General features: G+C 37.6%; 1 protein-coding gene across 16 annotated transcripts in view; it reads left to right on the forward strand.

Annotated features, from left to right (window-relative positions):
- The window catches only part of LOC105486663 (mitogen-activated protein kinase 8), a 132,372-nt gene that overhangs the window by 6,365 nt on the left and 111,186 nt on the right, over positions 1-14,821 (forward strand). For 7 of the 16 annotated variants that reach the window (XM_024794392.2, XM_024794387.2, XM_024794390.2 and 4 more), the window contains one exon: positions 11,769-11,838. The exons of the other annotated variants lie outside the window; for them this stretch is intronic. The gene's annotated coding sequence lies outside the window, so the exon portion shown is untranslated. The remainder of the gene's footprint in view (positions 1-11,768; positions 11,839-14,821) is intronic. 16 annotated transcript variants of the gene reach the window in all.

The following is a 14,821-nucleotide window of genomic DNA, read 5'->3' on the forward strand; positions in this document are numbered from 1 at the left end:
GGCTTCTTTTTTTGCAATTGTAGGAAGATAAGATAGCGCATCTACCATGTTATCCAAAATCCCTAGTAAGAGGTTGTAGCCTCGTAATTAAACACATTAGCATTTCTGTAAAAAATTCAGACATAGGCCAGGCGTGGTGGCTCACGCCTGTAGTCCCAGCACTTTGGGAGGCTGAGGCGGGTGGATCACCTGAGGTCAGGAGTTTGAGACCAACTTGGCCAACATAGTGAAACTACATCTATACTAAAAGTACAAAAATTAGCTGGGCGTGGTAGCACGCGCCTGTAATCCCAGCTATTCAGGAGGCTAAGGCAGGAGAATCACTTCAGTCTGGAAGGTGGAGGTTGCAGTGAGCCGAGATCATGCCACTACACTCCGGCCTGGGCGGCAGAGGTGAGACTCTGTCTCAAAAAAAAAAAAAAAAAAAAAAAAAAAACCCAGAAATAATCAAAGATGTTAATATTTTTATAAAAGCATAACAAATACAAGTGGGGTGAATAAAGATTATAAAATCTTATGCTACATCTCGTCAGGTTTTGCTACCAAATATGTTTGTACTAAACTTATTTTTAAAATGTATTTTTCACAGCTTTATGGATTTTGGCTTTGCCAATGAAGGATAGGTATCATACATATATACAGTACTGTGTAGCCTTTGCTCTGCTTCCTCCCTTTTTATTTAATCTAAGTTGATGGATGCAATATGTACCACCCTTTGCTTTTTTGTTTTTTGCTTGTTGGTTTGTTTTTTGAGACGGATTCTCACTCTTGTTGCCCAGGCTGGAGTGCAGTGGCGCAGTCTCGGCTCACTGCCACCTCTGCCTCCCAGGTTCAAGTGATTCTCCTCCTTCAGCCTCCTGAGTAGCTGGGATTACAGGTGATCCACTTGCCTTGGCCTCCAAAGTGCTGGGATTATGGGTGTGAGCCACCGCACGTGGCCTGCTTTTTTGTTTTAATATAGCTGAGATATTATTTTATATCAGTCATATCAGTATGTAAATAGCATGCTTTTTTTAACATCTTTGTGGTATTTTAACATCTTTTTTAACATCTTTGTGGTATTCCATTTGTGTTACTCTGTTTGGGGTGCTATATCAAAATACCGTAGATTGAGTGGTTTAAACAACAGAAATTTATTTCTCACAGTTCTGGAAGTTGGGAAATTCAAGATTAGGCTACTTAACCAATTTGGTTCCCTGTTGAGGGCCCTATTCCTGGCTTTACAGGTGGCTGGTTTCTGGATGTATCCTCACATGGCCCCTAAGAGCTCTAGTTTGTTCCTCATCCTATCATGGGGACTCCACCCTCATGACCTAATACATGAGAAGCTTAGTTACCTCCTAAAGATTTCTCCTCCAAATACTATCAAGTTGGAGGGTAGGGCTTCAACATATGAATTTGGAGGGACACAGACAGTCTATAACATCATTATACTGGTGTACCATTTAACTCCTTTTTGATGCATATTTAGGTAGTTTTCAGACTTTTGCTATCAAAAACCATGGTGCAGTGGATTACCTTGTGCATACATCATGTTGCACTTAAATGCATAGGATAAATTTCCAGAGGTAGAGTTCCTAGGCCAGTGTATATGCATTTGTAATTTTATGTATTGCTGAAGTGAAGCCTGTAGAGGTTGTCCACCTTCCATTCCACCAGCACTGTGTAAGGATGCCTGCTTCTTGTTACCCTTAAACATCTTTCATCTTTTAAGGACTGTTTGTATTTTCTTTATTTTGAACTGTCCTTGTCTTTGCGTATTTTTCTATTGCTTTGTTGCTCATTTTCCTAGATTTTTAGGATTAATTTTACAGATTGGCTCCATGCTATTTTTTGGAAATATTTTTCCCCAATTTGCTGTTTTCCATTCTATGGTAGGATATTATGTATAGTTCCAACTTTATTTTCTTCACCAGATATCCATCCAGTTGCCCCTACACCATTTATTAAATAGTCCATCTTTGTCTTACTGATTTAAAATGCCACTTTTACCATTTACAAAATTTCCACGTGTGTTTGGTACCATTGGTCCCACTGACCCATCCGCCTGTTTGGGACCCAAGCCATCCTGTTTTGTTTTTTTTTTTTTTTTTTGAGACGGAGTCTCGCTCTGTCGCCCAGACTGGAGTGCAGTGGCCGGATCTCAGCTCACTGCAAGCTCCGCCTCCCGGGTTTACGCTATTCTCCTGCCTCAGCCTCCCAAGTAGCTGGGACTACAGGCGCCAGCCACCTCGCCCGGCTAGTTTTTTGTATTTTTTAGTAGAGACGGGGTTTCACCGTGTTAGCCAGGATGGTCTCGATCTCCTGACCTCGTGATCCGCCCGTCTCGGCCTCCCAAAGTGCTGGGATTACAGGCTTGAGCCACCGCGCCCGGCCACCATCCTGTTTTTATTATTGTAGCATATGCTGTGTTTTCTGCTAGGTCTAATTCCCTTTTATTTCTCTTTTCAGAAGTATTTTTCTGGCTTCTATCTTGTTTATTTTATATGAACTTTTAGAAACAACCCATCTAGTCTAGTCTGTACCCCTCCTCTGCCAGTCTTTCTGTTGGAATCAGTTTTTTTGTTTTATTGTAAAATTATGTACAGCTAGATGCACAAGCATTACAGTCCAATAAGTTTGCTTATGTATACACTTGTGCAACCCCAGATCAAAATACAGAACACTTCCATCACCCAGAAGCGTTTTGTACATCCTTTTCAAGTTACCTTGCTCCCCAGTGATTGACTTCTATTACATGGATTCAGTTTACTGTTAGGATTTCTTTGTATTTAAAAAATAAGTGACAGCTTTATGATGTTGTACCTTTATATCCAAGAATAGGAAAAACTTAACCTTTTTATTTGTTGAAGTCTCATTTTGGGTTCCTGATAGCATTTTTAAACATTAAAAAGAATTTTTTTTTTTTTTGCTATTTTATATATTTAAGTTTTTCTGTTTTTTTTTTTTTCCTGCCGGAAGTGGCATCTTTTTTTCCATTTTATCTTCTATCTGGTTTTATATATGAAAGCTTTTTTATTTTGTAAATTAGTTAATATTTTTTATATATTAAATGATAAGCCCCCTGTAGAATATTTATTATTTCTAATAGTTTTGTAGTTGAATTTTTGATTTTTCTGATATGTCATGCCAGCTTTTTTGTTTCCTTTGATTTTTACCTCCTCCCTCCCCCAACTTTTTAATACCGCTATATTTTTTTTATTGCATTCATAGTGGTGATTTTTAGAAGATTATAGTTTTCCTCCATTATATGTGAAACGAGAGCCAAAATATCTGTTTATCTGTTGAGTATTTAAAGGTTATGAATAATAATGAAATTAGGGAGGGATTATGGGAATACTTAAAGTAGTGTGAAGTTTTCTTTCTAAAGTTAATGTAACTTGAAATGAACTGTGGTTTTCAAAATGTTAAATGGACAAGTTGGGGATCAATCACTTGATAGCTAATGTAATAGCAGTTAACTGCCTTGTCTCTTATTTGATAATACAGTCATGTACCCCATGGTGAGGTTTCAGTCAGTGACAGAACACACATGTGACAGTGGTCCCATTAAATTATACCATATTTTTACTCTATTTTTTCTATGTTTAGATACACAAATACTTCCCGTTGTGTTACAGTCGCCTGCAGTATTCAGTACAGTAATATGCTGTACAGGTTCGTAGCCTAGGGTCAATAGGCTACACCATATTATAGCCTAGGTATGTTATACTATCTAGGTTGGTGTAAGTACATTCCATGATGTTCGCACAGTGACGGCATTGCCTAACGATGCATTTCTCAGAAGGTATCCCCGTCCTTAAGCAAGGCGTGACTATACATATAGGCTGCTTTCTATGTGCTTAGCAGTCAGAGGCAGCTCCCTGAAATATAGTTTAGTCTGGTGTCAGAGAGCGTACGGTCAGAGGTCAAGATATGTAGAAGTATGAAGTGAATGAATATAGACAGGAGGGTCTTAAGCTTGGAAAAATGCTGAAATCAACAAGTCAGGAAAGCACAGGAGTGAGAGAGTGCAAAGAGTGAGTTTGATTTGGCGACTGGGTTTGAGGCAGGTCGCTCATCCTTATAAAATTATATGGTAGTTAGATACTTAGCTGAACTTCAGTAGAGATCTCATTGCTTAATGGGGATTAAATAGTTTATTTTCTGTCTCTTCTTCCCTTCCCCTGCTCCCACCAAAAAGCTGAGGTGGTTTTCTGCTCAAGGACCCATACATTGTTAAGTAACTAGAAACAAAAAGTTAGAACCTTGGGAAAACAAGAATCTAGACTATCCTAATAGTATAAGAACTAATACATACCCTATTTGGTGCCTATTATGTATCAGCCACTATTCTTGTGCTTTATGTATGTTAAATTATTTAAACATCACACAGCAACCCTACAAGGTGGGCACTGTTAGGCCCATTTTATACATCAGGAAACAGGCATAGAGAGATTATATGGGAAGTTGTTGGTGGTCTTGTTTGACGATTTTATTAAAGTAGGAAGAAAGAAGCCAAGTTGAAGATGGTTAAAAAACAATGAATGATTTTTTTTTTTTTTTAAAAAGACCATCTCCCTCTGTTGCCCAGGCTGGAGTGCAGTGGTGTGATCATAGCTTATTGCAGCCTTAAACTCCTGGGCTCAAGTGGATCTTCCTGTCTCAGCCTCCCAAGTAGCTGGGACTCGGCTGGCTAATTTTTAAGTTTTTTGTAAAGATGGGGTCTCACTGTGTTGCCCAGGCTGGTCTCAAACTCCTGGCCTCATGTGATCTTCCCACCTCAGCCTCCCAAATTGCTGGGATTATAGACGTGAGCCACCACACCTAGCCCCTGAATGAAACACTTTGAAAAAGAGTGAGATATGAGCAAGTGCTGACACAGTGGGTGTAGACCACTCTTTTAAGATTAGCTCTAAAGTGAACAAAGAAATGGGTTGGTAGATAAAGGAAATTGTGAGGCTCAGAAATTGAGTGAAAATGGCATTGCTGTATGTAGGAAAGGGGATGCAGAGTACAGGTAGAGAGTTTGGCCCTCATTAGAGGAGAAATCTTTTCCATCTAACAGGAGGAAATGTGGAAAAGTGTGCCCTTGTGAGGAAGTTTGGAAGTTGGAAGATGAAGACCTGTTCTCCTGGCTTTCATCTTCTCTTGTGGTTTGTTTGCTCAGTGAAGCATGAGATTCATATGGGCAGAAAGGGATGGGAGTATGAGGAGTTTGAAGCAGTTTGTCAAGAAGTATTGATTGTTCATTTAAGGTTTAAAATCTTGAAGTTAAAGTGATATCAGTCAACCTGGTTTTGTGACCACCCCCCCCCCCCCAGCATTATTTAGCTGATTAGTTACAGGCACAGATAAGGCAGGTGGTTGGATTTACCCAGGGTGAGATTTTGCCAGGTGTAGTAGAGTTCTCCAGAGAAACAGAACCAATCTGAGTTATAGATAGATAGACTGAGATTTTAAGGCATTTATTTTTGTGAGGGCTGGCAAGTCTGAAATCTGTAGGACAGGCAGGAAATTCTTGGTCAGGAGTTAATACTGCAGCCTTGAGGCAGAATTTTGTTTTTTTCAGGGAAACTTGTTTTTGCTATTAAAGCCTTATCAAGTGATTGGATGAGGCCTACCCACGGTATCAAGGATAAGCTCCGGTACTTAAACTTGACTGTTTGTAGATATTAATCACATCTACAAAATACCTTCACAGCAACTACATAATTGTTTGAATAACTGGGTACTACAGCCTAGCCAAATTGATACTTACAGCTAACCATCACACCAGATCAGTACAAAAGGAAAAGGGGACAAGGGAAATAAGGGCCTTTTAACTAGAATGCTTATTGTGGGGTGGTGGTTGAGTATGTAACTGGCCACAGGGTTTGAGTAAGTTAATTTGAAAGATTGAATGCCATGGTCAGAGTGGGATATCTGAAAGAGAGATTTCACAAGTATGATAATTATTGACATAATTGATGCTCAGGATGACCTTGGGTGTGGGCTGCAGAGTTAGAATTCAGAGACAAGTCCGGAATGTGAGGAGGCCAATGAGTTAAAAGTCTGAGGTATGAAAAAAGGGTCAGTCTGCATGCGTGGTGAAATCAGCAACTAGTGAGGGGAGTAAGGGTACATACTGTAAACCAGTTGTAATGTCCTCACTGAATAAGGAAGAATTGGAGGGAGGATAGACAATGACAAGAAAGGATATAGGTAGTGTAACAGGCTGAGTTTGCTTGTCACAAATTGGGAATTTCAGAAGGCCAAGTAAAGGAATTAGGAGGATGAAGAATTGAGTCAAATGGAGGACGTACACAGCAGTATGGCAGTGAGAATTCAGGGAATAATAGGTAACCAGGGAGAACTGGACATTTTCTGGTGACCATCAGCAGGGATGTGAGGTATGAGGGGATTAGTCCTGATACAGGAGACGGTGGTTATAAGTTTTAGTGTTGTAGGTAGGACTCTGTGGCAGTGCTTTCAAATTGTTAGTCATGACCCATTAGTAGGTTATAGAATGAATTTAGGAGATCACAACTTCTGTTATGTTTTTAAAAGAAATGAAGTAGAAAATACCATAGCGTGTCATGTATAATAAGGGACTAAGAATTTTTTAACAGTTTTATTGGGGTATAATTCACATACCATTATAGTTATCTATTTGAAATACACAGCTCAAAGCTTTTTTAGTATATTCCTGGAATAATGGAACCATCATCACAACCTAACTTTAGAACATGTTTGTCACCCCAGAAAGTAACCTCATACTCACTAGCAGTCACTCCCCATTTCTTCAAACGCACATACACCACTCTCCCTGGCCCTAAACAGCCACTTAACCTACTTTCTTCTTTGTAGTTTTGCTCATTCTGGCTATCTCTTTTTTATTTTTTTTGAGGTGACGTCTTGCTCTCTCGCCCAGGCTAGAGTGCAGTGGTGTGATCTTGGCTCACTTCAGCCTCCCAGGTTCAAGAAATTCTCCTGCCTTAGCCTCCTGAGTAGCTGAGATTACAGGTGCCTGCCATTAGTCCTGGCTAATTTTTTTGTATTTTTAGTACAAAAAATTTTACCTCAAGTGATCCTCCCTCCCCAGCCTCACAAGTAGCTAGGACCACAGGTGTGCCCTGCTAATTTTTAATTTTTTTTTTGTAGAGATGGGGTCTCACTGTGCTGCCCAGGTGCTCTAACTCCTGGGCTCAAGTGTTGCTCCCACCTTGGCCTCAAAAAGTGCTGAGATTACAAACATGAGCTTCCTCGCCTGGCCAAAGAGTTCTTTATATATTAGAGATACAAGTTGCTTAACAGATGTATGGTTTATAAATATTTTCTCCTGTTTTGGAGGTAGTCTTTTTACTTTCTTGATGGCATCATTTGTAGCACAAAAAGTTTTAATTTCAATGAAGAAATACAACGTATTTGTTTTTCCCTTGTGCTTTTGGAATATTTTATAAGAAGCCAATGCTTAACTCAAGGTCATGAAGACAACTTCTACGTTTTTTTCTGAGTTTTATAGTTTTAGCTCTTACATTTAGGTCTGTGATCCATGTTGAGTTAATTTTATGGTGTGTGGTATGAGGAACGTATATGAGGTCATTCTTTTGCTTGTAGACGTGCAGTACTCCTAGCTCCATTTGTTGAAAATGCTATTCTTTCTTACCAAATTGTCTTGGGCATTCTTGAAAAAAAGGCAGATTTATTTCTGGACTCTGAGTTCTATTCCATTGATCTATGTGTCTATGCTTATGTTCCCACAGTGTGTTGATTACTGTAGTTCAGAATTTTTTGAAAGTTGTGTTTCCCATAGATGTGTGAGTATATTTATATAGAGATACACACAGAGGTGTGTGTGTAATGGATTATGTTGTAAAATGTTGGAAAACCTATGGTGTCTCCCCGATAGAGTTCACTCTCTTGTGGCAACTTAGTGGAGTATGTTCCCTCTCAGGTAATATACAGAGAAGACAGGTTAGAGGGTCGTCTGTGAGTGTATGAACTCCTTTTAGATTGGATGACTGATTTTTCTTACTTTAGTACGTGAAGTTTTCAAGTGCATGGGGACTGAAGGGCAGTAAGGAGGGCATAGAACAGCTGTGGGAATTCCTAAAGAATTCATCGGAGATGAACGTAAGGATTATGAAGTAAAGTATTTGAAATTTTGAAGTTAGCAGAGTTTTGTACTGCACCAGTCTTTCATGATTCTCAAAAAAAAAAAACAAAAAACTTTTTTGAATATATTAAGCATGTCTGTGTTGGATAACTTAAGACGTTATGTAATAAAAATTATATAGATAATTTAAGGTTTGGGAATGATGCTGTCTCCTTCTAGAGAGGATTTTTGTTGACTTTTGGCAGGAGGCAAGCTAGTGGCACTAGCAATCCTGGATCATCTTAATCCAGTCAGAGACTATAATGTTTCAAATCTGGGTTCCAGAGTCTACGAAGGCTGGTCTATTTTGTTTTATTTTCTTCTGGGATATGACCCTTTGGAGTCCTAGCATAAAGCCAGGGGTGTTATCAGCCCCACATGCCCCCACCCCCACACTTTCTTGAACCCTTAACTCCAATATTTAATCATCTCTAGTTGTGTAAATCTGTTGCAAGTTCAAGCTCAGCTTCTCAGCCACCTCTTTGGAATTAGCAGATCCCATCAGGAGGAAAAACGGCCCCAGATGCCAGGCTCCCTTATGAGCTTTTCCTTATTCTACTAGATCTTGGTCTTCATGCTTTTTCACTACCTTGGCACTCTGATGCCCTCAAACAGGTTTTTTGGTTTTGATTTTTAAAATATTTTTTACTGGGGACTTGAGCAGGTGTCCAGTTTTTCTAGTTGCTCCCAGTAAGATAATTGGTTTGAATTATCTAGTTCACCATGTTAAGGAAAATGATTTGTTAGGTTGATCAAGGTTTATGTCATAAGATTCTCTATTTGAAATTGTAGTATATGTGATTTCAGTTTTTCCTAGGGGTAAGATTTTGGGTACCAGTTTCTACAGATTATAGGAATTATTAGAAAAGGGGGAAATCGCCTTGGAAATAGAAATGGGAGGGGAAAATGGCAGAAAAAACTAGATATTTTTGCAAAGTTTAGAAAAGATAAAGGTATAGGGTAACATTTTCATGTCTATTAGGAGTGTAAAAGGGCAGTCATGTATAAAAGGAGCTGAGATATTTGTTGTAATGAAATTGTCATAATTAAAAGACTGTGGAATCTAGGTATTATGGGGGTGGCTTTGAGAAGTATCTACTTAGTCATGTTGAATAAAATTTTAAAATTTCGCAGAGAAACCCTAGGATACTGAGTCATTAATTGAAGGAGTCAACTTTGGGGCTGGACTTACGGTTGTGTTTATAGCAGTATAAATCTGCCCAACCACTAGTATGTAAGGGATTGCAGAACAAATGTAATTTCATAGAACCCATTATTTATATGAGAGATACAAAATGATACTGATTTTGATTTAGGATGCCATCTTCATCTGTGTATGAAAATAAATGTAAGGTCTTAAAGAGTTTTTGTTTTTGATTCTCTAAGCTATTCCCATACTTCTTAAATTTCAAAATTACAAAGTTTTCCATCCATCTTAATCATTATAATTGAGGAAAAATGATATATCTTTAATAGCCCTTGAGAAAATGATAGATACTGCGTGTATTTCAGAAGGTTTTATCAGCAGAGTTTTGGTTGATATTTTAAACTTTGAGGATAGGAATTGTTTGGTAAAGTGATGCCCTCTCTTTTTTGGCTCCATCTTCCAGTATATGTGTCATAGGAACCTGGTTTAAGATCAGTGTGTTTCTTTGTTACACCTGTCAGTAGAATCGGCTATTACTGTTTTTTGGTTCCTTAAAACTGAACATTTTGGCCACCGTCCTCACCCACATTTTAAAGTGACTTCATTCTCTCATATCACTCCCAACTGAAGAATGTTCAGACATACACATTGAAAGAATATTATGGTAAACACCTGTATACTTCATTTGGATATTGTAGTTGTTAGCTTTTTTGTCATATTTGTTTATGTCTCTCCTAAAGATAAACACATTCTGTTACATATGTCATACTTAAGCCCTTAATATCTAGTTCATATTCAAGTTTTGCTAATTATTCCCCCAAAAGGTCAGTTTGTGCTGCAATCAGATACTGTGATTTCTCACCTTATTTCCTTAGCTCTTGTGAAGATGTTATCGTGCATGGATAGTGTTCACATTGATGTTTCTGTTAGGGGCAATCACTGGGGAGTCCTATTCTTCCATCTTGTTCTGCCCCTCTTCTCCAAAAAGGTCAACTTTTTCAAACCAATATTGAATCAGTTTATGAACTACATTTGATTGTTGTTGCTTTAGTCACTTTTAACATACTACAATTGTCCTGTTTTCTATTTTTTTGTTTTTTACACTTATGATACTGGCTTCCTGAAGAGACCAGGCCATTTGTCATAGAATGTTTCCCATATTTTGGATTTGTCTGATTGTTTTCTTGTAGCAATTAACTTGTATCTCTATTCCCACTGTGTTTCCTAAAGTAGAAGATTGAGTCTAAAGGCTGGATTATATTTAGTTTTTTTGGCTTAGTTATTCCTGTGTACATTATATTGACTCATAACACAGGTATCAGGTGGTTTGCCTAAAGTGTGATCATTTGGTGTTAAGATGGTATTCACCAGATCTATCCATTATAACGATGGGTTTCCCCTTGACAATCAGCAGTTGATCAGTGAGATGACATTTTGGTTCCCTGTGAATATTCTGTTTTCCAGCAGCGTATGTGTTTAGAGTCTTTTGGTGAGCTTTGAATCGGTTGTTTCATTTGGGCTTGCAAATGGTGTTTTTTTGTTTTTGTTTTTTGTTTTTCTAACCCTATCATCCTTCTTTTTTGTTTTTATTTTTATTTTTTTCAGACAGAGTCTCGCTCTGTCACCCAGGCTAGAGTGCAGTAGCACCATCTCTGGTCACTGCAACCTCCACCTCCTGGGTTCAAGCGATTCTGTCACCTCTGCCTCCCGAGTAGCTGGGACTACAGGCACGTGCCACCACGCCTGGCTAATTTTCATATTTTTAGTAGAGACAGGGTTTCACCATAATGGCCAGGCTGGTCTCAAACTCCTGACCTCAAGTGATCTGCCCACCTGGACCTCCCACCTGTCATCCTTCTTGATCTATTAATATTAACCAGCTTTCCTTTGTTAAAAAGACCTTTCCCCCTTGTCAACTAGGATTGAACTACAGTTCTTCCTAACAAGATGAGATAAATTTTTATTTCTCTTTAACGTACCAACTTTTTAACATACCGGTTTTGAAAATTGGTTAGTAGTCATCTCCAAAAAGTGGCACATAACTTTCACTCTCTCTGTGTCACAGGGATTTTTGATTTTTCAAAAGTTTTATGATCATTTCAGTCATTCTTTTTAAAATAGTCTTCATTTGTAGAAGTTTTGGTTTTACAGAAAAATTGAGTATATACTATAGTTTCTATATACCCCACACCCAATTTCTCCTATAATTAACATCATATGTTTGCATGGCACATTTGTTACAGTTAGTGAAAATTATTGGTACATTATTCACTAAAATCCATAGCTTATTCAGCTTTTCTTAGATTTTAGCTAGTGTTTTTGTTTTGTTTTGTTTTGTTTTTACAAGATCCCATCTGGGATACCACATTACATTTTGTCGTATCTCCTTAGGATTTCTTAGCTGTGAGTTTCTCAGATATTCCTTTTTTTGATGACCATGACTGCTCAGATATTTTGTGGGATACCATTTTATTGGAATTTGTCTAATGTTTTTCTTATTTTTAGACTAGCCTTATGGGTTTCTAGAAGGAAAATCCACAGAGGTAAAGCATCATTTCATCACATCCTGTCAAGGGTACGTACTGTTAACATAATTTATGACTTGGTTTTGATTTTGATCACCTGGTGAAGTAATGTTTGTCAGATTTTTCCATTGTAAAGTTATTCTTTTTTCCTCCTTTTCATACTGCACTATTTGGGAAAAGTGACCATGCACAGCCCACACTTAAAGAGTAGAAAGTTATGTCCTGCTTCTTGATGGCAAAGTGTCTACATAAATTATTAATATTTGGAATCCTTCTGTGCAGGAGATTTTTATTTTCTCCCATTTAGTGATTTATTTAGTCATTTATATCAGTATGGACTAATGGTTGCTTATTTTATACTTTGTGTTACAGTCCAATACTAATAATACTTCATTTTGCTACTCACATTGTTTCAGATTTGGCCATTGGGAGCCCCTTTAGTTACCTTCTGTGCCTTTGACATACTTCCATCAGCGTGGGTGTTTTCTGAGCACTTTCTTTCTGGCACTGCAGGATGCTCCCAGCTCATCTTGTATGTTTTCTACCCTAGTCCTGGGATCAGCCATTTCGCTAAGGAGCACTGTTTCCTTTAATTAGAAAATGGTATTAGAAACAAAGTTCTAGGTGTGCTTGTTGCTACTGGGATGTTGTTTCTTTTAGGTACTCTCAGCAGATAGAGCAAAGAAATATATTCATATATTAGAAATATCTGTATATCTACATGTCTAGATAGACACATATAAGTATTTAATATTACATATCAGTATATGTGCATAAATATTTGTAACCATCTGTATCTGTATAAGCTAAACATGAATTCTTAGTGTCTTCAACTCTAATCTATTACCATATGGATCATTCCTGGTCCTCCCCTTACCAGTAAATTTCCTCCAGTAGTGAGAAACCTGCCTCCCAGCACACACCACGTATTTACTTAGTTGTTCAGTTCCAACATAGATCTTACAGCAGTATCAGAATTGTTAACTCACACGCAGTGGAAACAGCTGTATCAACTAGGAGGGTTTTTTCTTTTTTTTCAATTCTTCAGAAATTTCTAGGTAGACAGTCATGTCATCTGCAAACAAAAACAGTTTTATTTCTTGTCGCCCCTCCATCTGTGTGCCTTTTCTTCCCTTTTATTGTCTTAGTGCAGTATTTAGGACTTTAGGTATGATGTTGAATAGGAGTGATGGGAGGAGACGTTTTTGCCTTATTCTTGTTCTTAGGGGGAAAGTATCTAGTTTTTCACCATTAAGTACTATGTTCACTGTAGAGGGTTTTTTGAGGGGAGTAGAGTAGAATTTTTTAAAAAAATCAAATTGAGGAAATTCCTCTCCATTCTCGGTTTTCTGAGCGTTTTCATCATGAGTGGTGTTAGATTTTGTTAGATGCTTTGTCTGCATCCATTGATATGACCGTTTGATTTATATTCATTAGCCTGTTGATGTGGTGGGTTAGGGTTACATTAGTAGATTTTAGAACCAGCCTTGTATACCTGGGATAAATCTCACCTGGTTATGGTGAATAATTCCTTTTCTACATTAATGGATTCAATTTACTAATATTTTGTTGTGGATTTTTGTTACCTATGTTCATGAAAGATACTGGTCTGTAGCTTTCTTTTCTTACAATCTCTTTGTTTTATTATTATTATTATTATTAGAATAATGCTGCTCTTTTAGAATAAGTCAGGAAATGTTCCTTCTGTTTTTATTTTCTGCAAGAGGTTATAGAGAATTGGTATCACATTTTTTTTCCTTAAATGTTTGGAAGAATTCACCAGTAAAACTTCGGGCCTGGCATTTTCTGTTTTAAAAAGTTAATAACTATCAGTTCAATTTTTTAATAGATATAGATCTATTCAGATTATTGATTCAGTTTCTTTAATAGTTTCAGGTTTGTTCAAGTTGTTCATAGTATTCCTTTGTTGTACTTTTAATGTACTTGCGATAAGTAATGATGACCCCTCTTCCATTTGTTACATTAGTAATTTGTGCCTTCTCTCCTTTTTCTTCTTCTTCTTCTTTTTTTATTTGAGACAGAATCTCACTCTGTCACCCAGGCTGGAATGCAGTGGTGCGATCTTGGCTCACTGCTACCTCAACCTCCTGGGTTCAAATGATTCTCCTGCCTCAGCCTTCCAAGTAGCTGGGATTACAGGCATATGCCGCCGTGCTTAGCTAATTTTTGTATTTCTTAGTAGAGGTGGAGATTTCACCATGTTGGCCAGGGTGGTCTTGAACTTCTTGATTAGTCTGGCTAGAGGTTTAACAGTTTGATTTATATTTTCAGTGAGCCAGCTTTTTTTTTTTTTTTTTTCTGTTTTCCTGTTTTTAATTTCATTGATTTTGACTGTAATTCTTTTTTTTTCCTTCTGTTCACTTTAGGTGTTATTCTTTTTGATGATCGGTTTTCTCACATTTGGCCAGTGAGAGTCTCTTGAGGTGGCTGCTGTGTCCATTTTGATCTGACCTGGTTGTTGAGTGCTTCCTTGCTTTCTGGCAGGATAAAATGTCTTTCAGCCTGTACTTATCTTGCCTTAACCTGGGACACTCCATTTCTTTAGGAAGTTGGCTTCAGTCTTAATTTTATGTGATTGCTCATTTCTTCCATCTAAACTTTAAACAGATTTGACACATTGAGATCAGCATTTTTGCCTTTTTTTGGTAGTCAACAAGAGCAACTGAGGTGACCTGTTGATGCTAGTATTTATTGTGTCTTAAAACTTGTCTTAAAGACAGAACATTTTTCTGTTCAATTTATATAAGCAAAAAGGCGCTTTATCTGTATCCAGCCAAACTCTTCTATGGCATCTCTGAAAGTCATTTATACTTGACCAGTTTGTACTTTTGCTAAGGGATAGTTGAAAACCACCCCTTTTTAAGAAGTTCAGAAATTGAGGATGCAGTATTCTGAATTATCTAATTTGGTTTTTCTGCATCCCTACGATTGTTTTGTTATTTAATAAAGTGTTTGAACTTTAGTTTCAGGGTTTTTCTTTTACTTTTAACAAATATTATGTGCCAACACTTT

Source organism: Macaca nemestrina, chromosome 9 (genome assembly GCF_043159975.1).
Source record: "Macaca nemestrina isolate mMacNem1 chromosome 9, mMacNem.hap1, whole genome shotgun sequence".
In the NCBI taxonomy this organism is placed as follows: domain Eukaryota; kingdom Metazoa; phylum Chordata; class Mammalia; order Primates; family Cercopithecidae; genus Macaca; species Macaca nemestrina.